At 36.5% G+C, this 27,060-nt stretch overlaps 1 protein-coding gene across 2 annotated transcripts in view; it reads left to right on the top strand.

Annotated features, from left to right (window-relative positions):
* lzts2a (leucine zipper, putative tumor suppressor 2a) overlaps positions 1-27,060 on the top strand; it is a 77,495-nt gene that overhangs the window by 36,986 nt on the left and 13,449 nt on the right. Inside the window, exon 1 of one of the 2 annotated variants that reach the window (XM_067421125.1) lies at positions 14,525-14,742. The exons of the other annotated variant lie outside the window; for it this stretch is intronic. The gene's annotated coding sequence lies outside the window, so the exon portion shown is untranslated. Of the gene's footprint in view, positions 1-14,524; positions 14,743-27,060 lie in introns of those variants that run through there. 2 annotated transcript variants of the gene reach the window in all.

Here is a 27,060-nt window from a genome sequence, read left to right as displayed (position 1 = left end):
TTGGCTATCGTCGCGTGAGTAAACATCAGTAAACGACACGATCGCGTGCTTCGTCATTCAAATGCGCTAACGGACTCCATTGTTGTTCTATGTATAACGTTACACTAGTCTGACGTGCAAAACCGTTTTGCTTGCTACTGCTAAGGTTTAGTCGCATACAATAGTCCATAAACCGAATCATGTCCTCATAATCTGCGAGTAAACACACACAAATGTTGACAGACCACTAAATACAGTACATACCACAGAGACGGACGTCCTGCTGTTGCTGTTTCTCCTGTTCAATTTATTTCGGCCTCCGAATGATTCTGGATCATATTAGCTGAGATCGATAGCCATGCACTGTAAAAAAATATTTAGAAAAAAAGTTACCTGGTTGCCTGGTATTCCATTTATTAAACAAATGTCCTTCATTGTATCAACTCAAATGTTTCATTTCAATAAACTCAAAATTATAAGGCAACCAGGTTACTTACTTTTTTAAGTTAAACCAACAAAAACCAACAATAATTTTTTACAGTGTGGGTTTCTCCACGCTTGAGGACGTCACAGCTTTGTGCGCATTCGTCATTCTTTAGCTCCGCCCACACGATACGCCTCCAGGCGCTCGTTTTTTTCTGGAAAGTCTCGGTACAGCCTATATTTCTTTTATAAATATAATAAAACTAAAGACTTTTCGGCGATATGAAGGATGCAATACTACTCTATAGGTACTCAAGATTGACATGAGATTGACTGAGTGTTTCACCCCCCCTTTAATCTCAATATGTCTGCAAATCCAGCATCGACTTGAGACTTGTTTACAAACGATTTCACAGTGAAATGAAGCAAACATGCGTACAATGTCTTCCCCACATCAGCTAGAACTTCATTAAAAATAAATGAAGTATCACACATTCCTAATATTAGGATCTGAAGGAAGCTTATGCAGCGACTGTTTTCTTCCACAACCAGGAATAGCGCAATATCTTGCTACCTTCCTCTGCATGTTTAATGCTGCTGGCTAGCTCGATCCGAACGGCTCCATGAGTCGTGGACGGGGCTAATGAATTACACGATCTGTAGAGGCGGTGGGCCTGGTGTCTATAAAAGCTTTTCTTTGAATAACAATGAAGTTTTCAGCTCTGAAACTTACAGGATATTCTTATATTACCATGACCTTTTATATATCAAAAGCTCAAGGGAAAGTTGATTTCTCAATTCATCACCCCTTTAAAGAAACATTTCTTATGATTACCAATGTTGAAAACAGCTGTGCTGCTTAATATTTCAGTGGAAACAGTGATCTGTAAAACACAAATATAACTTTAGCAAATATTTCCAGTAATCAGAATTTGCTGAGGAAAGTCCTTTACTGTCAATATGGTCCATATTTGAAAGTTATTAAATTAATTTTTTGGGTGAAATGTCATGTGGATATATTCTCTAAAGATTTTAAGACAAGCTGTTATTTTTGTTTATGAGTCTCATCAAACCCTGTCATTCTCATGGTCCTCTCTTCATGGCAGTGGAACATAAACAGCGAGCATGCTGGGGGTTAATGAGAAAGGAATGAGAAGACAGACAAAGTAAAGATTATCTGACACATTGCCTGCTCCCACCTCTCTCCTGCTAAGATTTACTGTGGAAGAGTAGGTCAGCCCTGAGATTTGTGGGTTCACAGTTTAACAGACGCCACACGTTACCCCCTTTTCCTCCATACTATAAAAGCAGAGCAGTGATTGTGTCGCTCTTTGATTTGTAACCTTTTTCCCTGAATGGCTTGAAGAATTCTTCAGATGTCTCGCTGCCCTTTGACCCCCCTTCCCTGCCCCCACTCTCATCATCCTCCTTTCTTTCTCTCCATAGACAGATTAATCACTTTTGTTTAGTTATGGGAAATAACTGTGTAAAACATCTTAGCAATTCTCCGATAGCAATGACTAATTCTGCAACAGTTTGTAGCTGTTATATTCCTTTGTAGAAATCTATTACTCTTTCCATTCTCTGTTAAAGTGTGCTGAGGCATGTCTAACATCATGTTGACTTCAGATCACAGCCTATGAAACGGTTAAAATGTTCTCATTTCGCTATGGCCACTGATTTGAAGAAATTATCTTATTTGTCTTATCTTATTTTGGTGTTTCCACCTGAGTTCACATCGTTACTGGAACCACAAACTCTTGCGCTATTTTAAAACACCGGTCCTTTGACCTTTAACCTCACACGACCCTTTGAGCTCATAAAACACCGTTAATAGCTCTTGTGTTTCACGGCTGGTGTTGGAACAGGTGTGTTTCAGATATCTCTGTCTTAATTCTTCCCTCATTATTTTATTTTCTTTGATGCCAGTGCTCAAAAATAAAAATATGTTCTTTAATTTGAGCAACTCTGAGGTTGCTCTTTTATAGCTAAGGAGCCTTAATTGCGTTCTCAGTTGTGTATTATTTACAAATCAACATTGTGTAATAATAAAAAAGTAATGATTATAATAATAATAATAATAAGATGATGATGATAATAATAATAATAATAAGCTAATCATAATAATGCATGAACTTTTAAAATAATACAAGCAACAATAAAAACAATAATAATTAAATATTGTTATTTGATCTTCCAGAAGATTTTGATGAGAATTTTGAGTTCATAATTAAATATTAGAATTTTGACCTGTGGATAAAATAATAATAATAATAATAATAATAATAATAATAATAATAATAATAATAATAATAATAATAATAATAATAATAATATAAAGTTTAAATAAAATAAAAAGTTTTATTTACATAACAATTATGTTTAGATGATGATGATGATGATAAATGCTTTAGCTGGAGAGCTGGCCATTCGTTAACGGAAGGGTGTTCCAACAATGTAAACTCTCTGAAAAGTAAAGAATTTTCAATGTTCCAAATACTTTTGTCAGTACATTTTTTATTTTCAGCACATTGCGCAGAAGAGTAGAGGTGCATCATGCCCATATGTCCTCGGCTCTATGGCCAAGCTTTTTTGTAATTTTTTATATATATGCATGAAGCTGTCTGCAATCCCACTCCACAGAGCACACAAAGGGCACAGAGCACCCTCAGTTTCTCCTCCTCCTCCTCCCTTCCTCACATCACCTCAGTACTCTTATTGCTTTTCCATGGCAGGGAGCAGGGCAGTAAAAGTAGATTGGTTTACAATGCTCAAACCTGCTGGCAGCTTCACACATAAAGTTTCATTACACACCATTCATTACAGAGCTTAGGCCAGGGCTCTGCATATGTTTTTGAAGTGTATTTGTTATGTTGATGTACTATATGCAGTTATGGTAGATTACTTACAAATTGTAGTCAATTACTGAATAAAAATAACATGATGAAACTGTAGTTAATAACAATCGCTTAATCAAATGTAACCTGACTACTTTTAGATTACTTTTGACCTTTTACCTTTAACTTGTTTATCACAATAATTTTAATAAGATAATCTTGTAGGCTACTATAGTGATAAAAAAAAATACAAAAAGAACAACAAAATATTTGAAAATTTGTCATCAACAAAATATAAAGTGTATTAAACATTATATTACGTCAGGGTTCCCCAGGCTGGGGTTTGCAAAGTTGCAGGGGGGTTGATGAAAATACAGTATAATAATGTATTAAAACATAAAAATTTAACATTTTAAAATAAAAAAATGTATGCAAAACACAGAAAAGTAAATATTTTATTTGTTATGCTGTTTGTTATCCTCTGATTTATGTAATTCCACCAAAAATACTTTTTGTACATAAGCAATAGGCTGTTTTAGAAAGGACCTTTTAAAAGATTAAAAATAATAATACTTTACTTCCATTTTGTGAACATGAAATTGTAGTATGATGAGTATTTTAAAACGTAATCTAATTACAAGTTACATTTTTGTAATCTGATTACCCAGTCCAGAATCCATATAATCAGTTAATACCCAGCACTGACTGTGAATGTGTGTTTCTGTCACTGATGGTGCGTGCGTGCGTGTGTGTGCTGTTATGGAGAGTGTATGGGATGTGTTATGACACCAGATGTGTTTAGCAGTGCTTTGTGATGGAGCCCTGTGATCCTGTGGGGTCCGAGCTCGGGGCTATATACACAATCCCAGATTTGACCAGACTCTGAACCCATGATTTTCTTATGTAATCTACCGCCAGCAGCAGACAGGTTCATCAAAGATTAGTGCGCATTCCACACTGCAATCTTTGATCATTTGGATGGTAAAACCCATTTTCACTCCGCTTAAAGAGTTGATGGTGTCAGCACGCTCCTCTCATGCCATCAGAGTCTCAGGTCTCATCAGGAAGGGCACCGTGTACTGGACCAGCATGCTTTTCGTGACTTGTTCCTCATTAGGAGGCCCAGATGCAATCAGTTGAAATGCATTCATTTTATGCTGATTTTCAAAAATCTGTACGATTATTAATGTGAAACTGCATTGGAAACCCAATTTGCTTTCAAAAGTGACACATTTGAAACAAAAAAAAAATACTATTCAAAAGTTTAGGGTCGGTAAGTTTTTCTTCTCCACTTATTCTCACCAAGGCTGCATTTGATCCAAAAATAAATTTAAAAAGTAATATTGTGAAATATTACAATTTAAAATAACTTTGTATTTGAATGCATTTAGAATTTTCAGTATCATTACTCCAGTGTTTAGTGTCACATGATCCTTTATTCTAATATCATTCTGAAATCATTCTAATACACCCGAATAAGTTGGCTCACAAATGGTGAGGTAATCCGTTTTTTTAAGCTATAAGAAATTCATACATTTTTAAAATATTTTTTGTTAAAAAAAATTTGTACTCAGACATTTTAATTGCTCTTAACTTGAAATATTTGAGTAAGCTAATTCATTCTTTTACCTAAAATTATCATGTAATCTCAATTTAAATAGTTTTGGTAGTGGAAACTTGGCTAGCTTTAACTAGCTAATTCAGGAAATGCTAACTTGCTAATTGGTAACACTACTTTAAGAGCATTCGTATAGCATAGCAATTTCTGAATGAATATGGCATTATAGAACATTTAACATATACCCATTCTGAAGCCAAGCTCATGTGCAACTCGTCACCTTGATGGTAATCCCCAAAATAGCAGATATCAGAAACACTTCTAAATTAGCAGAGCAAAACATTAAACTACTAAAACTCCCACTTTTGATGGTATTGAAATGCACTGCAAGTTGTCACAGTTTGCAACATCTTCTGGCAAGAGAGGTTCTCAAATGCTGAGTTATATAAGAAGACAAACTCGCACAATGTGGTGATAGAGATCAAGCAGCATAGGATGAAATGGATTGGGCATGTCCTTCGGATGTAAGAGAACTGCATCCCAAAAGTAGCTACGGAGACCACCTGGGAAAAGGAAGCCAGGAAGGCTAAAGACAACCTAGAGGAGGACTGTAGAAGCTGGACTAAAAGCACTACACCTATCATGGGGCGAAGCACAGCATGCTGCCATGGATAAAATAAGAAGGAAGCAGATTTTCACAGCCTTATGCTCCAAAACGATGAGACATAAGTAATTCTCCCACTTAACATTATATACACACACACACACACACACACACACACACACACACACACAAAAAAAAAAAAAATATATATAAAAATATATATATTAGGGCCGGACTTTAACGCTTTAATAAGATTAATTACGCAAAAAATAAATAACAATTTTAACCACACTTATTTTTGCACCACGGAACGTTTTTCAATGAATGAGTTTCGACGGACTGATTATACTGGAACACCAACTAGCGTTCACGAGTCACGCATAGGAGTCACGACGATCACGACCTATGGTCACGACAACAACAAACCATAGTGAACATTTACGAAGAAGCTGATGAGACCGCTTTGATTGGCTCCGTGGATGGGAATTATTATTTTTTTAAACGAAAGGATGGAAGCGTCGACAAGAGCATGGTTATGTGCAAGCTATACAACAAGGAATTTGCATATCATCACAACACATCGAGCCTCAAATATCACAAATATGCTTTTGCTACACTTAATGGCAAACATTGCACTGGTACGCTGGACTGAAATAAATAAAAAATATTTAGTTGATTAAGCTTATGTATTCAGTCATTATTCAATGGTATACTAAAAATCCATGTGAAAAATTACTTCTCACTTTTCTCAGGTCAAATATTTAAATGCGATTAATTTCGATTAATTAATTACAAAGCCTCTAATTCATTAGATAAATTTTTTTAATCGAGTCCCGGCCCTAATATATATAATATATTATATAACAGAATTTTAGCATATACTCTCCGTTTCGAGTACCAAGGCAAAGCATGCTGTAAAATAGAACTCTAAGCCCAGTTTAAATGCAAGTTTGTCTAAATTAAAAGGAGCTCGATCTCACGAAAATGCGTATAAATAGTACGAGTTTGCAATCTCGTGGAATGTATACGCCAAAATGAGTTTTGCCGTGCGTATGGTACGAGGTTTTTCGCATGCATATGATACGCACTTTATGCCGTATTATACATACGAACCCCCCACCTCACCAACCTAAACCTACCCAAGAGCGTGTCATATGCACGCCATAAAGTGCGTATCATATGCACGTAAAAAAACCTGCGTAGCATTTGCACGCCAAAACTCATTTTGGCGTATCCATTGCACAAGATTTCACACTCGTACTATTTATACGCATGACCATGAGATCGTGTTGATTAAAAGATATAAGTTCATAAAACCCAAACCAAATAATTTAGATGATTTAAAATGTGTCAGTTCTAAAAAGACAGTTCTAAAAACTCATAAAGGGTCATTTGATTGAACTAATTTGTTTTTCTTTTTAAATTTTCCTTATCAAACCAGTTTATTATTTAAATATTAGGGTTTACGGTGATTTGCTGCTCAAGAAACGTTTATTATTATTATTATCAGTTGTCACAAGTTGTTGCAGGCAAAGGAAGATTTAAGGGAAGGGTCTAAATGTAGCAGTCTTTGTTAAACAAATTCAAAGAACTGGAGCACAGGAAACACACAAAGCCAAACAATGATATTGACAATAACAGACAAAGAACTGAAATAAATGGGGTAGGGGGTATATTTACTACACAGGACAAAACGAGGCCATTCATTGAAAAACGTTCCGCGGTGCAAAAATAAGTCTGGTTAAAATTATGTTATTTATTTTTTGCGTAATTAATCTTATTAAAGCGTTAAAGTCCGGCCCTAATATATATATATATATATATATATATATATATATATATATATATATATATATATATATATATATATATATATATATATATATATATATATATATAATATAAATTAAAAATCATAATATCATATAAATCATATAAATTAAAGACTAATCCTTACAAAAGCTATTCAATCAAGAGCAGTGAGTGATTCCTTATCTTTTGTTTGACATTAAACAGACAGCAGTAAAGGCTACTGCCCCTTTAAGACCTAATGGAAGGCTCTGCGTCGTCTTTCTCGACTGTATAAAGTCCTCTTAAGGCATATCCTGACGTCTGGACATACTTGTTGACATACTTCTTGTGTGAGTTGGTCCGTTTAAGCGCAAGACTTGAAAGAGAACTCAATATTTGCGCGCTGTGAGACGAGTGCGAGCTTTCGGATGACCGCACAGAGACAGATCAGCGCGCGCGTTCTCATTCGCGTCTTCTCTACACACGGGTGATGACGATGAAAATGACTGCTCATATTCGAACATACGGCAGCACTCGCATGAATTAAACAAAGTTTACACAGATTTGCCCACGTTTTTCTTTCATTAGCGCTGTTGTAATGTATCACTGAGGAGCCAGCACGTGTATCCATCTACAGAAACATACATAAAGCATTATTTTCAAGTTACAACCCATATTATTGATGCGTCATCAGATGTGAGATGAACCGCGGTGCAAGTGCGCACCTTTTACACGGCACCCCTGCTCACCTCACCCCATAATATATCCGTGTCCTGATCGGGATGTAACGTCCGATTCCGATTCCGATCGAGTCTGAAATCACGTGATCGGATCGGGACATCCCTTATATATATATAATATAATTTTTTAATTTTAATTTTTGGAAACTGATAGATTTTTATTCAGGATTATTTAATGAATAAATAGTTCAAAAGAACTATTTTTATTTGAATATTATAGGTAGTGTAAATATTATAGTGGATTATGTTATAGTTACATTTATATTTATAACTATTATAGGTTATTTGAAATGGAAATCTTTTGTAACATTATAAAAGTAGTTACTGTCACTTTTGATAATTTTTAAACTTCCTTGCTGAATACAAGTATTCATTTCTTTAAGAAAATGTGTATATTCAGACAAACAGATGATGGCTCTCTGCAGACTCACTATAGCTTAATTATAAATAAACTTACTTTGAGTCTTCGGCCCCTTCTCTGGAAACTTGATTGGATTGTGAAACATGGTTTAAATGCCAACTATGGTTTAGAGGCAAAGAATGTTATTACATCATGATCAAAGATTACAAAAAAATACTTTTTTTTAGGAATAAAGTGCACTAACTGATGAATAATGCCTTATAAATGCACATTGAAAATTAAACGGGTTCAAGCTGACTTTAAACATTGTAAAATGTGTTAAAGGGGTCCTATTATGCTTTTTCCCTTTAAATAAAAAACTTTAGTTAGTGTGTAATGTTGCTATTTGTGCATACAAAAATATCTGCAAGGTTACAAAGCACGAAGTCCTGTCCAAAGGGAACTATTGTACTTCACAGAATCACCTTTTACCCGAACTACAACGAACAGCTTGGACTACATCATGATTTGTAAGGATCTTATGACGTCATAATGTTACTCATTTAAATTATATCCGGCCACGGAATGCGCAAAAAAGGGGGCGAGGCCTCATTGAGCTACATTTGAGAAGACAGTGTAAAAGCACAAGATGTTGCTTTTACCCCCATTTCCAAAACTGTATGACCTTCCTAAGGTGAACTTAGAGTGGTTAAAATGTATTTTAAACACTGTTACTGAACATTAAAACCCAAACGTTTATCTTAGTGCTGCACATTTTATGGAGAACAGCTTGTTTTCTGTAGCGTATTTAAGACAGTTTACCGCTCCTTAGGAAAATTAGACATGGTTTTGTGATTGTTTACTGTTTGTATTACCTTAGTTTTCTGACAAATGTTATGAATAAATAGTGGATAACTTTGGATATATTATGTATAAGGAAATTACAAAAAACATACCACACTGTAACGTCCTGTGAAGTCTGTGCTTGCAAAGTCTGGGCATGAAATCCAGTCTGGACTATCCTCTTGTCCATTAACATTATCAGGGTCAGAATCAGACTTGAAACTCGACGAAACTGATGCCATCATTTAAGGGATAGCTCACCCAAAAATTGAAAATTAACCTATAATTTACTCATCCTCAAGCCATATGTGTATATGTCATTCTTCTTTCAGACAAGTTGACCAGTTATATGGGAGAGAGGTACTGTAATAATGTAAAATATGTGAAAAATGCTTTTTTTATGAAATGAAAACATATTCTAGTACATCCCAAAATCAAGACTTTGTAAAATGGCATATGACCACTTTAAACAGAACAGTATTATTGCAAATAATTGAAGTATGAAAAGGGTGGGAATTTTCTGAGTGATAGTACCTGGATATGGAAACATTAGTGGAGTTCTACTCATTTTAGCAATGAAACTCACAGAGCCCCCACCATAACCCCATGTCTGGCATTCAACAGTTGTTTTGTGTTTTTGCTCTTTCTTTCCTCTGTCTCTCGCTCTCTTAGTAGATGAGGGGTCAAGTGTTTTGTTGGAGGTTCTGAGGACCTCTCATTTTGTGTGTCCATCTGCATGCGTGTATGCATGGCATGCTTGATCAAATCAGTGTGTGTGTGTGTGTGTGTGTGTGTGTGTGTGTGTGTGTGTGTGTGTGTGTGTGTGTGTGTGTGTGTGTGTGTGTGTGTGTGTGTGTGTGTGTGTGTGTGTGTGTGTGTGTGTGTGTGTGTGTGTGTGTGTGTGTGTGTGTGTGTGTGTGTGTGTGTGTGTGTGTGCGTGCATGTGGGGGATGGAAGGGGGATTAGGTTCATGTTCAGTCTTTTGTCCTTCATATCATTAATTTTCTCTCCCTTTTCTAACCAACTCCATTCCGTTCCAGTTCTTCCCCTCTGAATTGAAAAGAGACAGCGGGACTGGGAAGTTTGGGGGGATTGAGAATTCCCCTTGCCCCCATTCATACTTAATCAGGGCTGTTCATTACCCCGCTAACAACAGCTTTAACCAGTACAGTACTGGAAGAAACGTACTTTACTCCCTAGTTCATGTCCAGGGTGTTTTGTAAGCAGTGCTGGATAGATTACTTACAAATTATAGTGCAAATTACATGATTACATGAATTATTTTATTTGAAATGTAATCTTTTACATTCCACATTTCAGATAATATACTGCAATCAGATTACTTTTAGATAAAGTTTGCTTAACTTTTATCACTCTCAATTGAACAGGAGAATCTTGTCCCATATTGATATTTTTTTTTAATCAACAATATGGAGTTTCTACTGCAGGGGATTCGTAAACTGATGAAAAGTTAATAAATAATGCTTAAAAATTTTCAATTAAAAGAAATATATAAATTTGAATAAACATTTTAAAATAAAAACAATCAAAATACAACAAAAAAATGAAATGTATTATTTATGCTGTGTGCCCTCTCAATCTATTTTACATGGCTGTAAAACAAGGCTGAGTGCAGTTCCACAAAACTTTCCAGACATTCCAGTTTAATTTTAGAAAGTAATAGGTAAAACTTAAAAAAGAAGAATAGTGAGAACCAATGAATCATGAACAATTTACTGCCATTTTGTGAATATGAAGTAATTATGTAATCAATAAAAAGTAACTGTAATCTGATTACAATTACGAGGATTTAATTTTAGGAATCTGATTACATAATCCAGAATACATATCGCCGCTGTAGGGCGGAAAACCACTTCTTTTCAGGAAACGGAAAAAAACACTGTTGTCATCAAAATTAGCTTGTGGCTTTATGTCAGGTCAAATGGTGTATCATTATTAAAATTTGACCAAAATCAAGTTCAAATAAAGTTTTTGACTTAAGTATGCGATACATTTTTCTTTAGTCTGTCGGCCAAACTGATGCAGTAAGTGCATTCCATTACATTTTCATTAACTTGCAGGTTATAACGTTTTTTGTTGCTATGTGGGCACTCAGTTTTTTCTGTAAATTGGACAAAATCTCCTATGTATTGTTGTACATATTTAAAAAAACTGTTCTTTATATACCCTTGCATTGCAAACAGGAAGATATCCAAAATGTGCGGCACTTCATTTCTGGAGGTGGAGTTATGAGGTTTTACCAACAATTGGAGGGTCCAAAGGAGTTAAGAGGTTTAGTCAAAAGCTCTTTTTAATACTTTTCGTTGGTTAAACATTTGCAAAACCCACAGACAGATGTAAAGGGTGGCCAAATGATTTATGAAAAAAAGACAACATAAGGAGATACAAGGTTTCCACCTGACAGCAACAAAATAATCAGTTACTACCGAGCAAGGTCTCTAAGCAGTCGTACATGTGCTGTCGCTTCAGTATGGAGAATACTGTAGACCGGATGTACTTTAAGATGTGTGTGTGCACTGAGGTTGGAAGTATCAAGTTAAGCTCCCCAGTGAGTATATGTGGAGTGTATGTTCATATGATAACTCCCTCGGAGGGCAAGTGTCCATTAATCACTCAGATGCTCATCTGTTCCTAACGCTTCATTAGCTCTCCTTCCTCCCTGCCTCTCTCGTTCCCCCTTTTCTCCTTTTCACTTCACTCAAGAGTTCCACACTCTGTGTCCTGTCTGTCTGTATTTACTGGTCTCTGCACATGCAGGTTAGGAGTAACACGTCATGCTTTCTCGCTTTTGTTTGAGAATGGCCAGTAAATGAGGGAGTGAAGTGGAAAACGATTGGAAGGGAAAATCGAGTGAATGGGATTTGTTGAAAGGCAACCCTTTAGACAAATGGCTGATTCTTCAAATACAGAACTTTTGTGTCGATTGATTTACATTAAAATGTTTTTACTTTAAGGTCACATTTAATTTATTTTAGATATTTTTGCTTTTCAGATGTCTTTTATTTATAGTATATATACTAAACACTACAGTAAAAGTTTGGGGTCTTAATTTTTTTAAAAAGTATTTAATGCTCATTAAGGCAAAAAAAAATAATACAGAAAAACAGTAATATTGTGAAATATTCGTTCAGCTTAATGCTTTCTATTTTAATATATTTTAAAAATGTAATTTATTCCTGTGATGGTTAAAACCAAACCATCAAAGCAACAACAAGAACGGACAACCAAGAACTGAAACACAAGGCTATGAATACATATACAAAATAAGGGCTAAACAAGGAACAGGTGATACTTATTAATTAACCAATGAGTTACCAAGGTAACAAGTCAACAGTGACTAAACAAGCAGTTTGTTTCCATCATCATCATTTCCGTCGCATTTGTTGGTTCATACATTTTTTTATAAGAGTTCCTAAAACTTTAGCACTTTGGGATTGTTTTTAACTATGAAAAGGGCTTTACAAATAAAATATATTATTATTATTATTATTATTATTTAAAAAAAAATGCTAAAGGCTGCATTCTCCTGTGAAGCATGGTTGACAACTGATGGACATTGTTAATGTTAAATAAATTAAACTAGTAAAAAGTGAAAAGTACATTTTATATAAAAGTACACAGGGCCAAATGTACCAAAAGTAAATAATAAATAAATAAATAAATGAAAAACAAAAAACAAATGTGGTTTTCTGTTCTTGTCCTCTTTCCTCACGTGGCACAACAGACCCTTTGTGGTGTTCTTGATGTGTGTATTTGTGGTGATGGAGTGTGTTTTTATTATGCTTTTTTGTATGTTAAAGCATTAGCAAGGCATGTGGGCATGTGATGAGTCAATGTTTAGAGTGAGTCATGCATTGATGTCCCAGCATGCCTTGAGATTAACGTATATCCCAGGGAAATCCACTAAACAGATAAAGAGTTTGACTTGATTGGAGAGGTTTCACTTTAATCCAGTTAGTGGTCAACAAACTTTTTTCACACAGCAATTACCTGTGTGTGTGTGTGTGTGTGTGTGTGTGTGTGTGTGTGTGTGTGTGTGTGTGTGTGTGTGTGTGTGTGTGTGTGTGTGTGTGTGTGTGTGTGGTGGGGGGTGGGGGGTCGGAGGGTTGTTGTCTCTGTGTAAGTGGGTGTGTCCTTGTAAACCCAAAATTATGGGTATAAAATTTTGGCAATATCCGAAATCTATGTGCTTTTGTGGACATTTTTTGGTTACCATGAGGAAAACAGCTTACAAATGATATTAAATTATGTTTTTCAAATATGTATGAGATGCAAAACATTTTCTGTAATGGGTAGGTTTAGGGTTAGTGTAAAGGGATAGAATGTACAGTTTATACAGTATACAAATCATGTCTACATTGTAAAAAAAATCAGGTTTCCAATTGAAAATGTTCTAGTGACTGATCAAAACTAAATTTTTCAGTTGGCTAAATTGAATTTCTGGGAATTAATGCAATTTAATTCACAGAAATTCAAGTTGGCCAAATAATTTTTTTTAGATGTGATCAGTCACAAGAAAATGTATTGAATTTTTAAAGTGTAAGGAAAGTCCCCATAAAACATGAAAACACAACGTCTGTGTGGTTTAAGTAAAACCGTACGTTATGGAGTTAAAATATCCTCATAGATGCTCATAGTGTATGATATAGGAGAATATGGAGATCATACTTAAGGAGGAAAGACACATATGTTTTATTCAGAGGCCCAAACTGAGTAAAAAAACATGCAATGTGTTGCAGTTGCTGATATGTATATGGCCAAAATGTAAGATGAGATTCTGATAGCTTGTAATGTAAATCAATGAGATCTGTAGAACAGTATATCACTAACAAGATGATTTCCTTAGCTAGATTAACAATATATTCTATATAAAACTAACAATATATTCTTAGTCACTCTTGAGTTTACTCGAAAGTTACAAATCTTGAAACATTTCACATCAAAAAGAAATGCATTACAACCTGAAGGGGGCCATTTTAAAAAAGACTTTTACTTACTAAAAGTGTATGAAGTATCAATCAGATGCCAGTAGGCATTCAGAATATTGTGTAAAACTGTTTTTTCAGCTACGTTTTGATCATGTTGCACATTAAGAGGCCTTAGTAAATTGCGTATTAAATACGATATAGTAGGCTACATAGGATTTAAGCAGCTGAGGGTCAGATTGTAAAAAAGAATGACAGTCTTTCCATTTTCCACAGATATTTGAGTTGACAAAGATGAAGAAAAGGATAAGGTAGAGGAAAGACAAGGAAAAAGAGAGGGAGTGAGCATGAGGAGGGATTAAATGTGTGTGAGGATGGGGGTGGTGGAGGAGCAGGAAGGGGCCACAGACAAAGTGAGAGAGGGAGGAGGGTTGCAGGAGAAGGGGGCGGTACTGTGGCGGCAAACAGCAGGGAAAGAGAGGACAGGACAGGACAGGACAGAGAAGAAGGGGGTTTCTACCAGAGAAAAGAGAGGAAACTTTGGCATAAGGTGGAGAAGCAGAGAAAAATAAAGACAGAGAGAGAGAAGCAGCAGCAACTCAAGCACTGTGAGCAGATTGGGATTGTACCTCCAGGACAGACTGGGGAGACGCGAGGAGGCAGCCATGCAGAGCACTATGGGTATGTCAGCAACACGACTGTATTTATTACTCCTTCTGAATGCACGAGAGTTCAGATTACCACTGCAGCTCACAAGAGCTTTGAAGTGATGTGAAATGAATGATTAACTTTCTTAAAGCTGATCACACTGGGGTGAGACGAAGCTCTTTGAAGTTTTGGAGCAGTGTTAGTGCTTTCTTCTGAAGAGAGATCTGTGTGAGAACGACTGCATGGCACAGAGTTAATAATAATGAGTTGTTTTGAGGGTAGAGCAAGTAGAATTTTCTACACAAAGGGGTTTTTATTGTATCAGAGTTAGAAAAGCATGCTGAGATCTCAATTGTTTCATTTAGGTATCAACTTTGTCTAAATGTCTCTCCTGAAATTCCTACTTTTTGGATACACAATAAATAGCTGTGAGATGTGAATGTGCACAACAAAAGCTTACATCATGGAAGATTTTGACAACAAATGTTTGAGTTTATATTGAGATTTCAAACTATTCCAGACATCTGATTTTATTGAGATCTTATTTGGGACTCGGATACACATGAGATTACTTGAGGCTTTTCCCACAGGAGAAATATCTGTGAAGCATGAGGCTTAAACGAAAGTCTCCATTTGTTCTCATTTTAATGTAATTCTTGTCTAGGAGATGTAAGGAAGATTTCTTTTGTGTGTTTTTGTTTTCTATAGGTATTTATATCTTTTGTAAAGAGTGTTTGTTGAAGAGAGAGAGAGAGAGAGAGAGAGAGAGAGAGAGAGAGAGAGAGAGAGAGAGAGAGAGAGAGAGAGAGAGAGAGAGAGAGAGGGCCTTGTGAACTGATTGATTTACAGAACTTGGTTAAGCAGTTTTTGTGGACTTTATTGTGGAAAAGTAGTCTTTTGGAAGTGCACACTTAAATATTAAGGATCTTCATTAGCATATATTGTTCCATGAAGAACCATCAATGGAATCTTTCCATTGCACAAAAGAATCTTTAGTGGAAAACTGCATAGGGTTCTTCACACTGAAAGGTTATTTGGGGAGTCCAAAATTGTTCAATTGAATAATGATGAAAAACTCCCTTTTGGAGTTTTTAGTTTTTTTTTATTGTGAATTTGAAGTAAAAAGTTGATGTATGAACAACTGGCCTAGACTGGAACGACACACACACACACACACACACTCCAATCACTCCTTGCCGAGTGCTTACACAAAGCTTCTTCAAGCTAGTCAGACACCACTAAGCTTCTTGCACAGCATGCAGCCTGATCTATTGACATTTCGTTTTCGAATAGGATGAAGTTTAGATTGAAGCGCCCCCAAGTATATTGAGATTCCCGTTTGTGTTTAAAGTAGATGTGACTCAGCTCATGGCACATTCTTATACAGTAAAAGCCTGAAACAGAGAGGCCCGTTACTGCGTGTCAGCAGCAGCGTCCAGACTCCACTCCAGATGAGATCACCTAGGGGGGTGGAAAGGTGCTTGCGTCAGTGAGTCGGAAAATAATAGATGAGTTAAATCACTCTCATATGTTACAGGGCTCTGAAATACAGCCTTAGTAAATGCCTTCAGCTCACTGTCTCTGTAAGGACAGAATGTGCCTCACTGTCTAGCTGTGCCTCACAGGTTTAGGCTCTCCAAAACACCTCGTACCATCTCCTCTCATCCCTTTACTGTTTCCATTTATGAGATGCCTTTATGTGCCAAGTATTTATGTAAGGCTGTAGCTTCCTGCAGACGTATATACAGAGGGAGAGCTCATTAACGTCGACTCGGTCTCAGCTGACTGCACTGAATCACAACTTTCCATGCCACTCTTTTCCTCTCCATCTGAGCTTGGCTGGAATCTGTTGGGACAGTGTCTGTATGTCCACATCCTCTTGTGGCTGGTCTCGCTGTGGCGTGTTTTCAAGTTTCACGACCAGCTCCAAGGTTGTCTTTTTTTCTGTTTGCGGCTCCTGCGTGGTTCACCATCTCTGCACTTTTGAGATGAATTACATATTCATGCTGGCATAGTTTGTTTGAGGCCGTGCTGGTTATGTAAGCGCTAGTGTGGAATTAATTTACCGGTATGTGCGCTGTGCCACTTTTCCCTCCGACTGCAGTGCATATCTGCGCTGTGATTTCAGTTTGATCATGAGACGGATGAATATGGTTTGTCAGAAACACCACACGATTATTTATTGGTCTCTTTCTGCTGATGTTTGGTTCAGAAAGCTTTGAGAGGAGGCAGAGAAGCCATTTTGAGAAGATCACTGGCCACAACCAGTAAAGAAATACTTGACTTGAAGAACTCGGAGAGGCTGCACATAAAAACTTATCTGTGGTCCATTAAAAAAACAATGTACCCATCGTTCCTTCATGAAACGGGCAAAACACAACCTTCTATCTCTAAAGTCGTTCATTTTTATTTATTTTTTCTTCACTGTAAAAATATCCTGATAAATGTATGGTAAAAGGTGGTTGCCAGAACTCACTGTAAAATATACATTGATATTATTTCTGGTACAGGACGCCGTATATTAGGGGTGTCCCTGACTAAGGATTTACACATTCGAATCAGAATTGTTGAATCTTTCTATAGTCGACTGATAGTCGAATCATCTATGTGTGTGTGAATGGGCTGGGAGGGCACAACACTATAGTCAGCAGGAGGGTAAAACTATTTTTATTTTCCTTTACACACAGCCCACAGCAACAACTTTTAATAAAGCGACCAAAACGGCCTGCCAACTGACAGACGAACCGACAATGGCTTTCTTATTTAGGTTTAAATAAAATGTAATGTGGTGGATAAACATTCGTAAAACGTTTTCTCATAACATTTTAAAGCCGCGATCGAAATGCAGAACATACAGTGGTCGAATCTGGCTCCGTATATAGATGCATCGAATCTTCGACTATACGGGCTCACCCCTATTTTATATATATTACATATTTTAAGTTATGACTGAAAAATGAATCAATATAATGCTAATATTTATTAATTTAATTTTGTATATTTACTAAATAAGTGTTTACCTTAATGTACTGATAACCATAAGAATCAGACTGCAATCTTAGAATCAGACTTCATTGTAAGTGGCCTGTCCATAAAAACATTGTCAATATTCATTATGTAGTGCACAGGTTCATATACACAGACAATCAACACCATCAGGTAAAACATGTGACTGAAATAATGCAACACAAATTCACTTAATAATAGGTGATGTAACAAAGCACTCTAATGTATACTGATAACACAACTGAAAACAAAACTATATTTAAATTATATATAATGTTTATTATAATATAATGGAAAAATAACTTTTAAGGTATTTTATACAGTTGTTTATTTTAAAGTTGTTTAACAGGATTTTGCTGTATAGCATTTTAATGTTTTCCTGTAAAATATTTTTTTTTGTAAATTTTGTTTTCCACATGATCAGATATCATCAAAAAAGTACTGGTATTTCCACATACTTTTGGACACTTATTTATTTGGAAGTACCAGAATATGGCAATAATACCAAAGTGCAAATATTTTGTAAGGGATTTACACTCAAATATTTATTTTGAAGCTTTGTAGAAAAAAATAAGTATTTGTGAGTGTGTATGTATATATGTATATATGTATATATATATATATATATATATATATATATATATATATATATATATATATATATATATATATATATGTATGTATATATATATATATATATATATATATATATATATATATATATATACCTTTTGAATTTGAAGAATTATTATTATTATGGTAATTTTTGCTGGGCCAGCTTGTCCTTAAGTGCTCTTCTATAAAAGCCAAACTGTCTGTCCTGTCCACTGTTTATGACTGAAGGTCTGGATTTCACTCTGATTGATCAGTACTGTTTTTTTCTGACCATACTTGCATTTTAAAAACTCCACTCCACCAGCCTATCAGTGGCATCTCCTCAAAATGGCCACTCTCACAGTAATAACACTGAGGTGGAGCCACAGCTCCTCTCCGTTCTGCTGTTATTCCAAGTGTCTGTTTCTGACCACTGGATTGAACTGAATAATCATTAGTGGTTGGAAATTCCTACCGTGGCAAAGAGCAGCTGACTCAGAAACAACTGGCTCCTGGATGTTACCATTCCCACGCTGGACTGCTTGCAAATGCCCAGAATTGCAATGGGTCAGATTGACCAAATATTGTTGACCACAGAGCGGTAGTCTGAATATTCTTCGGTAGCCAGACTTTCAGGCATGATGCCTCATCCATTTTGCTGCTCATTTTGCATACTTGCAAAGGTAAAAGCTGTTTGACTGCCATGTAAAGCAGCTAGTCACCGTTCATATTGTTTTTATGTTCATGTTTGTTTCAGCAGTCAAGTTTATCTACCTTATCAAAAACCAGCATAGAAAAATTTGGCATAGTAGTGCAAGACCATGAATGGCTGTACAGAACAAACCAAAAAATAGTGCAAAATGTATGTAAATCAGAATCTCTTTTCAAAACTAAAAAGCTACATGGAGGCTAACATGACAACTGCAGTGATTATTTCTTAATGGTCACCCCCCTTTTTTAGAATAGTCACGAAAATGCACTATCCAAACTTAAAGGGCTGTAATTCACTAATGCTTTGTAATAAAGACAATTTGGTCTTGATTTAAAGCAGACACACAGCAGATTATTGCTGAAGTCAAAGCATTTCAAAATATGAACGAATGAAAAAGTTATGGAAGTTTAAATTTACTGAAAATAAAAAAAACACTGTACTAAATATTTTTTATAAACATGAAATATATATTTTACACAAAAAATTACTCTAAAATTACTATAAAACCAAAGCCACATGTCTAACCATGCTGTGTTCCAAATTTGAAGTTGATATCACAAAAATTGAAGTCCCCATGAGATTTTGTTAAGGTGCTGTAAATTTCTGTCCAAATATCACTTCCACCATAAAACAGTGTTTTGTCAAGATTAGAAAAGATTTTGATAGTTAAAATACATTTCGTACTATGAAACATGACACCGCCCACTAGGGGAGGAGCCTGCTAGAAGAATTTAGAGTACCGTTTCCATGGTAACGCAACGTCTGATTTTAAAACTCTTTTCACAGGATGAAATTTGAGTTCGTAAGCTTTTGAATGATACCTAATTTATGACAATTACTAAAAAAATGATATGAAAAAAGGCGATCAAAATGTTTTTGTGAAAATGATAAAAAATGCTAGCCTGACAAGCCAGACCCACATCAAGATGTTTGGTCTGGAAACTCACCATTGACAGGGCTCAATCCGATAACCGGATAAACGGTTGTCTTTCAAACTCCCTCTGCACGCAATTGGAAAGCGCTACAACCAACCAGAGCAACGTGAAGCAGAGCTAGTAGATTAAACTTTCGCCATATCCGGTCGGCAAAACTCTGAACACATCTTCCCTTTTTAAGAATGACTTTAGTGCCGTTCTTTTCTCAGAGGAAAGCTAAACTAAGTCGTCCAGAGTCACGGTCAAAGCTGATTCGATTGACTGCCGTTCGCCAGCTTCTGTGTTTACTAGTAGGCAGCACGCAACTGCAACTCAGCCGTCATTATGTTAAGCCCCGCCCACCAACTCTTTACACGATGTGATTGGCCTGACCAGAGTTTGGTTTTTACAGCTCAGAAGGGTATTGAGAGTTGTTAGAGGACACTTGTGGCAGATTAGATTTGCTGCCACTAGGGTGCGTCTAGATTTCTAGGATAAAAAAATGCTGGTGGTGACTGGCAACTTTTTTTTTTTTTTTTACGCTGGTGGGGAAAGAGTTTATTTTGTGTGATCTTAGTGTAATAATGAAGGTGATTTTTATATATATATATACAGGTCCTTCTAAAAAAAATAGCATATGTGATAAAAGTTCATTATTTTCCATAATGTAATGATAACAATTAAACTTTCATATATTTTAGATTCATTGCACACCAACTGAAATATGTCAGGTCTTTTATTGTTTTAATACTGATGATTTTGGCATACAGCTCATGAAAACAGAAAATTAGCATATTTCATCCGAACAATGAAAGAAAGGTGTTTTTAATACAAAATTCAACCTTCAAATAATTATGTTCAGTTATGCACTCAATACTTGTTTGGGAATCCTTTTGCAGAAATGACTGCTTCAATGCGGCGTGGCATGGAGGCGATCAGCCTGTGGCACTGCTGAGGTGTTATGGAGGCCCAGGATGCTTCGATGGCGGCCTTAAGCTCATCCAGAGTGTTGGGTCTTGCGTCTCTCAACTTTCTCTTCACAATATCCCACAGATTCTCTATGGGGTTCAGGTCAGGAGAGTTGGCAGGCCAATTGAGCACAGTAATACCATGGTCAGTAAACCATTTACCAGTGGTTTTGGCACTGTGAGCAGGTGCCAGGTCGTGCTGAAAAATGAAATCTTCACCTCCATAAAGCTTTTCAGCAGATGGAAGCTTGAAGTGCTCCAAAATCTCCTGATAGCTAGTTGCATTGACCTTGCCTTTGATAAAACACAGTGGACCAACACCAGCAGCTGACATGGCACCCCAGACCATCACTGACTGTGTGTACTTGACACTTGACTTCAGGCATTTTGGCATTTCCTTCTCTCCAGTCTTCCTCCAGACTCTGGCACCTTGATTTCCGAATGACATGCAATATTTGCTTCCATCCGTAAAAAGTACTTTGGACCACTGAGCAACAGTCCACTTGACTTCCCACTGAGGTGCCTTGATACAGCACTCTGGGAACAGCCTATTCGTTCAGAAATTTCTTTCTGTGTCTTACCCTCTCGCTTGAGGGTGTCAATGATGGCCTTCTGGACAGCAGTCGGGTCGGCAGTCTTACCCATGATTGCGGTTTTGAGTAATGAACCAGGCTGGGAGTTTTTAAAAGCCTCAGGAATCTTTTGCAGGTGTTTAGAGTTAATTAGTTGATTCAGATGATTAGGTTAATAGCTCATTTAGAGAACCTTTTCATGATATGCTAATTTTTTTAGATTTTCATGAGCTCTATGCCAAAATCATCAGTATTAAAACAATTAAAGACCTGAAATATTTCAGTTTGTGTGCAATAAATCTAAAATATATAAAAGTTAAATTTTTATCATTACATTATGAAAAATAATGAACTTTATCACAATATGCTATTTTTTTTTGAGAAGGACCTGTGTGTATTTATATAAACCTTTCTATAGATTACTCAGCTCCTGAGATGCTTGCACTCAATCTACTTTATACCAGTAAGGCCATGGGAGGTTGTTCCCGCTGGCAGATGCTTTGTAATGGGCACCGTGGCTGGCGTCTGGGCCTGTGCCAGTGAGTCTAGCACTGCACACTGGGTAAAACAAAATGTCCACTGTTGATTGGCAAGTAGTGTCAGTCCAGATGGCAGCAGCTCCTGTGTGGTATTGTGCAAATAACTTCGCCTGCTGCATCTCATTCTAGAGTTCGAGACAGCCGACTCTCTTCTGAAAGGCTCGCTGGATGAGATGCCCAGGGAGGCTTGGACAGTGAGACAGGAGAGATTGTCTTCGGGAGGTTTGTGAGGCGGCATGGGCCCCTGTTCAAGGGAGCCTTTAATAGAGCCCATATGCTTTGAGATGCTAAAGAGCCGACCAGCCTGCTGTTTTCTTAAAATTTGAGTTTCCCTCTCTCACTCATTCCTTTATGGATTCCACTACTTCACTCAGGCCTTTGGCTCCCTTTGACTTATTTATGAATGTTTACTAGCACTCCACCTGCTCAGGTTTTAATTTGTCTTTCCTTTATAATCTATCTGTCATTCATTGTCCCACTCTTTCCTCTCTTCTCTGTGGAGTTCTCCCTCTGTTTTTGTTACAAACTCTGGCTCCCTCCCCCTCTCGCTCTCTTTCACCCCAGGCAGTGCACATGTAGGCCTCAAGTGTCATGGCAACAGCCCCAAACAGAGCCAAAAGCCAAAAGCCTGTAACAGCAACAGGTTGGCAGTGAAACTAGCAGGGCCAATAATGCTTGTTCTACAGCCAGTGCTTCCTTTCCGTTTTTAATTTGATCCAGCATTTCAACAAAGAAACATAAAATTAATTGAGTTGAGGAGACCTACAGAGATTTACCATGAAAAATGAGTCACTTTACACAGAATTTAACAGCAGCCATGTGGTCTCTGGGAATCGATCTTGCAGTGTCATTATTTAAGAGTTTTGAAATTTGAGTAAATTCTCTTGTGCCAAAATCTTTTTTTCAAAAATTGAAACTCTTAAGGCCTGTTCACACCCAGAGTGAAAACTATAAATATAACTGATAAAGTAACTATTAATGTTAGGGTTATGATATTGTTCTGTCATAAGCGTGTGCTGCAGTTTTATCGTCTGCTGCTTTAAATGCTCAAGCTCATTAAAGTTTTGCTCTCGGGGTCCCCCTACAGTTGGGAAATAGTATTGTCCTCTACTACTGTCGTAAACTCTGTCATCCTTCATCAGGGGATGCGCACGTGCATTTGTTGACGTGAACCATGATACCCCTGAACACCGTAGGAGGAGTTCACATGCAGGTGTTCTGCTTGCGTCACGTGTGAAATGTCTTCATCCCAGGTACAGTCAGTGGCATATGTTTCAGCATGTCATGTGAATATAATTTCATGGGTTTGATTTTTTTTTTCAAACGCCAAATTATCGCGATGCTCACTTTTACAAGCCAGCAAGTCTTTTACAAGTCATTATAGTAGCCTAGTCTTTTGGTTACCATTTTACAGAATCTATATGATACTTCAATTCAATGTTTGAGTGGTAGGTAATAACCATATAGCAAGATAGCATAGATGAATCTGCAAATTTGAAAAATCGATTTGCATTATAGCTTGAGGCAAGACAAATAAACAAATATCACAGACATGTTAGGTATCCTAAAATATGATTTTGTACATCTTATTTATTTAATTGCAAGAATGGAGCCCCTACCAAACTTGTGCACGCCGTTTATGCCGTAAAGCAGTCGAATTTTGTAGTTCTTTTTGTTCTCGGGTTACTACCTGAAACCCGAAGTTTAAAAGTACGATAAAAAACGATACAGACCCCATCAGGCTATGGCAGACGTCTCATTCAACCTATTGTAAGTCGATGTATCATCACAAGAGTCTTGAAAATATATTATGACGGTTGAAAAGTGACCTGGTGCTGCTTTAAAGCATTTTGATTGGCTATCAGAGATTTTATCGTTCATCAGCTGGAAAAAATTCTGGAATTACAAAAGATTTTATTTCAAATAAATGTTGTCTTGGACTTTGTTCATCAAAAAAATGCTAAAAAAATGTACACAACTATTTTCAACATTGATAATAATAATACATTTTTCTTAAGCATCAAATCAGCGTAATGATGCTTAAAATACAGCTTAGCATTACAGTAATAAAATACATTTTAAAATCTATTCAAGTAGAAATATATATATATATATATATATATATATATATATATATATATATATAATACATTTTTTAAATTGTAATAATATTTCACAATATTACTCTTTTTTTTCTTTTTTTTGTCGTTGTATTTTTAATATAAAAAACTTATTTTAGAGACTTTTTGAAGATTTTAGTATAAATTTGATAAAAGTATAACTGAAAGTACATTTTTTATATATTGCAGGACTTTTGGAGACATTTATGTGGCCGAGTGTATGGAGCAGTTTTAACTAATCAAACCACTCAAACCAAAGTAAAACACATGAAGTGATCAAGTGTATTTTTTTTTTGTTCTATTACTATAGAAGCCTGACATCCAAACAAGTATTGCAAAGACATCGTAAAGAAGTTAAGAAGACTCTCATCTTCCTTATCAATAAATCATACACACACTCCCTGTGTTCTCATTCTGCTTTGTTTTCCTGACATGGAGAATTTTACACGCATAATTAATGACAATACACTCAGTGCTTTTGTATTTGTGCCAGAAAGAATAATCCTTATTCTCAGACAGCAAAGCTGTGAAAGTGTGATCAGTGACTCATTGTCATCATTCAGAATAAAACTCCTGAATGAGAAATGAAGGGATGAAAAGACAGTGCATCTGTTTATTTCAGTCTGTCAGAGCATTTTTATACACACTGAGGAGGATATTTGGGTCCACTGACGGTAATGACTCCCTCTCTTTTGCTCTTTGACTCTACTATTGCAAATGCGTCATTCATGACTAAAGTCTGTTCCTCCAGACTTTGGCGCCGGTGGACTTTTCAGACTGGCCAACAGCATAATTCAATTTATGAAGTCTTTAGCTAATTTATTTGAGTCTTGCACATTAGCTGATAAGGACAGAGGAGGATGTATGTAAAAAGTAACTGACATCACATGCCTGAAGCTGTATACTGCTATGCACTAAAAGTAAATCATTTTGAATATACAGAAACATTTGTATAGACCAGCATGTGCAAATGAGTGTTCATTTTAGTGCTGTCATCTGATTAAAAACAAATCGATTAATTACACATTTAATGTAATTAATTAATTGCATATTGATATAACAATGTAAAAATTTCACACTGAATCTCCTAAATAATTTAGAATGTATATGTTTGTTTTATGAGTGATTTTCTATTTTCATAGAATTTACATCAATGACATAAAGTGACAGCATAATAAACGTGAGCCTAATTAACCTGCTGCAGTCTTAAGCTTGAGACATACTCTGCAAGAACAAAGAAATTTGTTTGTTTTCTCGAGGTGGCAAGAACAAGAACAAAGTTCGTTCAGGCCAGTACATTCATACTTCACGAGAAAAGCAGGTGCCGATCATCTGCGTTTCTCCGCATTAACCACGCCCATTTTAAATATATGACCAATCACACAATAGTTCTCGGACACCTGCAAGAAAAAAGTTCTGCTCAGGCGATGTGTCGAGAACAAGCTGCGAGAACTCCCGAACCAGGGCTGCGAGAACAAAATGACATCATTTTGTTCTCACAGCCCTGAAGGCAAGAACTTTTTTCTCTGTTCTTGTGGAGTATGTTGCAGCCTTAAGGCCGTGTGTCCACCAAAGCTTTTTTCACAGCTAGCTGGCGTATTTAATTGTTTTCAATAAGAGCACTGCGTTTTTAGAACGCCATTAGCGTAACGAGATGAGGAGCGAGTATTTCACACTCAAACGCTGAGCGTTCAGCGTTTTTTACCGGTTGCCGAGAGTTAAAGAAGGTTCAATTTTGAGGAAAATGCAGCAAAACGCTTTGGTGGACAGAAAACGCTAAAAAACGCTTTTGGCGACCTAAAGGCTGACGTATATTAATGCGGATCGTTTTTGCATTTTGACTGTTTATTTATTTTTTACATTCAAGTGTAATCGAGAACTCAATGCTGTATGGCATGCTGACTAAAGCAGCTTTCTTAGCACGCATTTCTGGTGAGTTATCAATAGGGGTATTTGAAGGTTTCGACTTTAGGAGTCGACTCTAACCCTAGACTCCCACAATAGGAGTCAAAGGAATCGACGCTACGACTCCATTTACTTTACACCAATAACACAAGATAACTAGCGTTTTTACACAGTAAATTAGTTTTTCCCCTGACACAAAGCCTTACATTTCCCTTATTAAACAACATATTTTTTTGTGTTAAAATTTTACAGTGACAAAACCTTGAAATGATGGGTGGCTATCAGTGTTGTTACCTTGTAGTTGCCAATACCTAATTTTACAGAGATAAAACTCATGAGAAACAGCCGTGGCCAAGTATTATGTCAGAGTTAAATAAATGAGAAGGAAGGTAGTGCCTCCTTGTTGATATAGTGCATTAAACTGCCATGCTCTAGGAATTAGAGAATGAGTGAACGAATGAGCGTCCAACATCGAGGGTCATTTCCTGTGCTTTTTTTGGAGTAGACTAGTCACTAGTGAACACAGAGAACCGCTTCATAGACGGCGCACCAGTACTAAATTGTTCTCTTTTGCGTGTTAAGGCCATCACACACCAAGCTGACGTCAGAGAACTTGAGTTAACTAAAGCCACCTGTGTTGTCACCTCACATCGGCTATGTCTGAGCCGAAAACCTGCACCTAAATTCACCGCAAACACTACAGGTGACTGTCAACTAACTATGCAAAGAAATAATGGTCTATATTGGCAAGTATAATAGTCTGTTTTTGTCATTCACAAAGGGAAACAATCCCTAAACATTGCAGGGCTTGCTTACCATTTTGAATGTCAATCTCGTTCATCTCTTTCTTCATTCCAGGCGTCTTATTTTGTAATCCGAAAAAACATTTGCGTATTGGAATGCTCAGGTAAGATGACATAAAATTTGAACAGCCTTATGTTCGACTGCTTCGCTTGCTTTCATCACTTCTTGTGCACTGACTTGTTCACTAAACTGAACAGAGCGGTCTTACCGATGGCCC

Source organism: Pseudorasbora parva, chromosome 17 (genome assembly GCF_024679245.1).
Source record: "Pseudorasbora parva isolate DD20220531a chromosome 17, ASM2467924v1, whole genome shotgun sequence".
NCBI lineage: Eukaryota > Metazoa > Chordata > Actinopteri > Cypriniformes > Gobionidae > Pseudorasbora > Pseudorasbora parva.
This window is presented reverse-complemented; position numbering and strand designations above follow the sequence as displayed.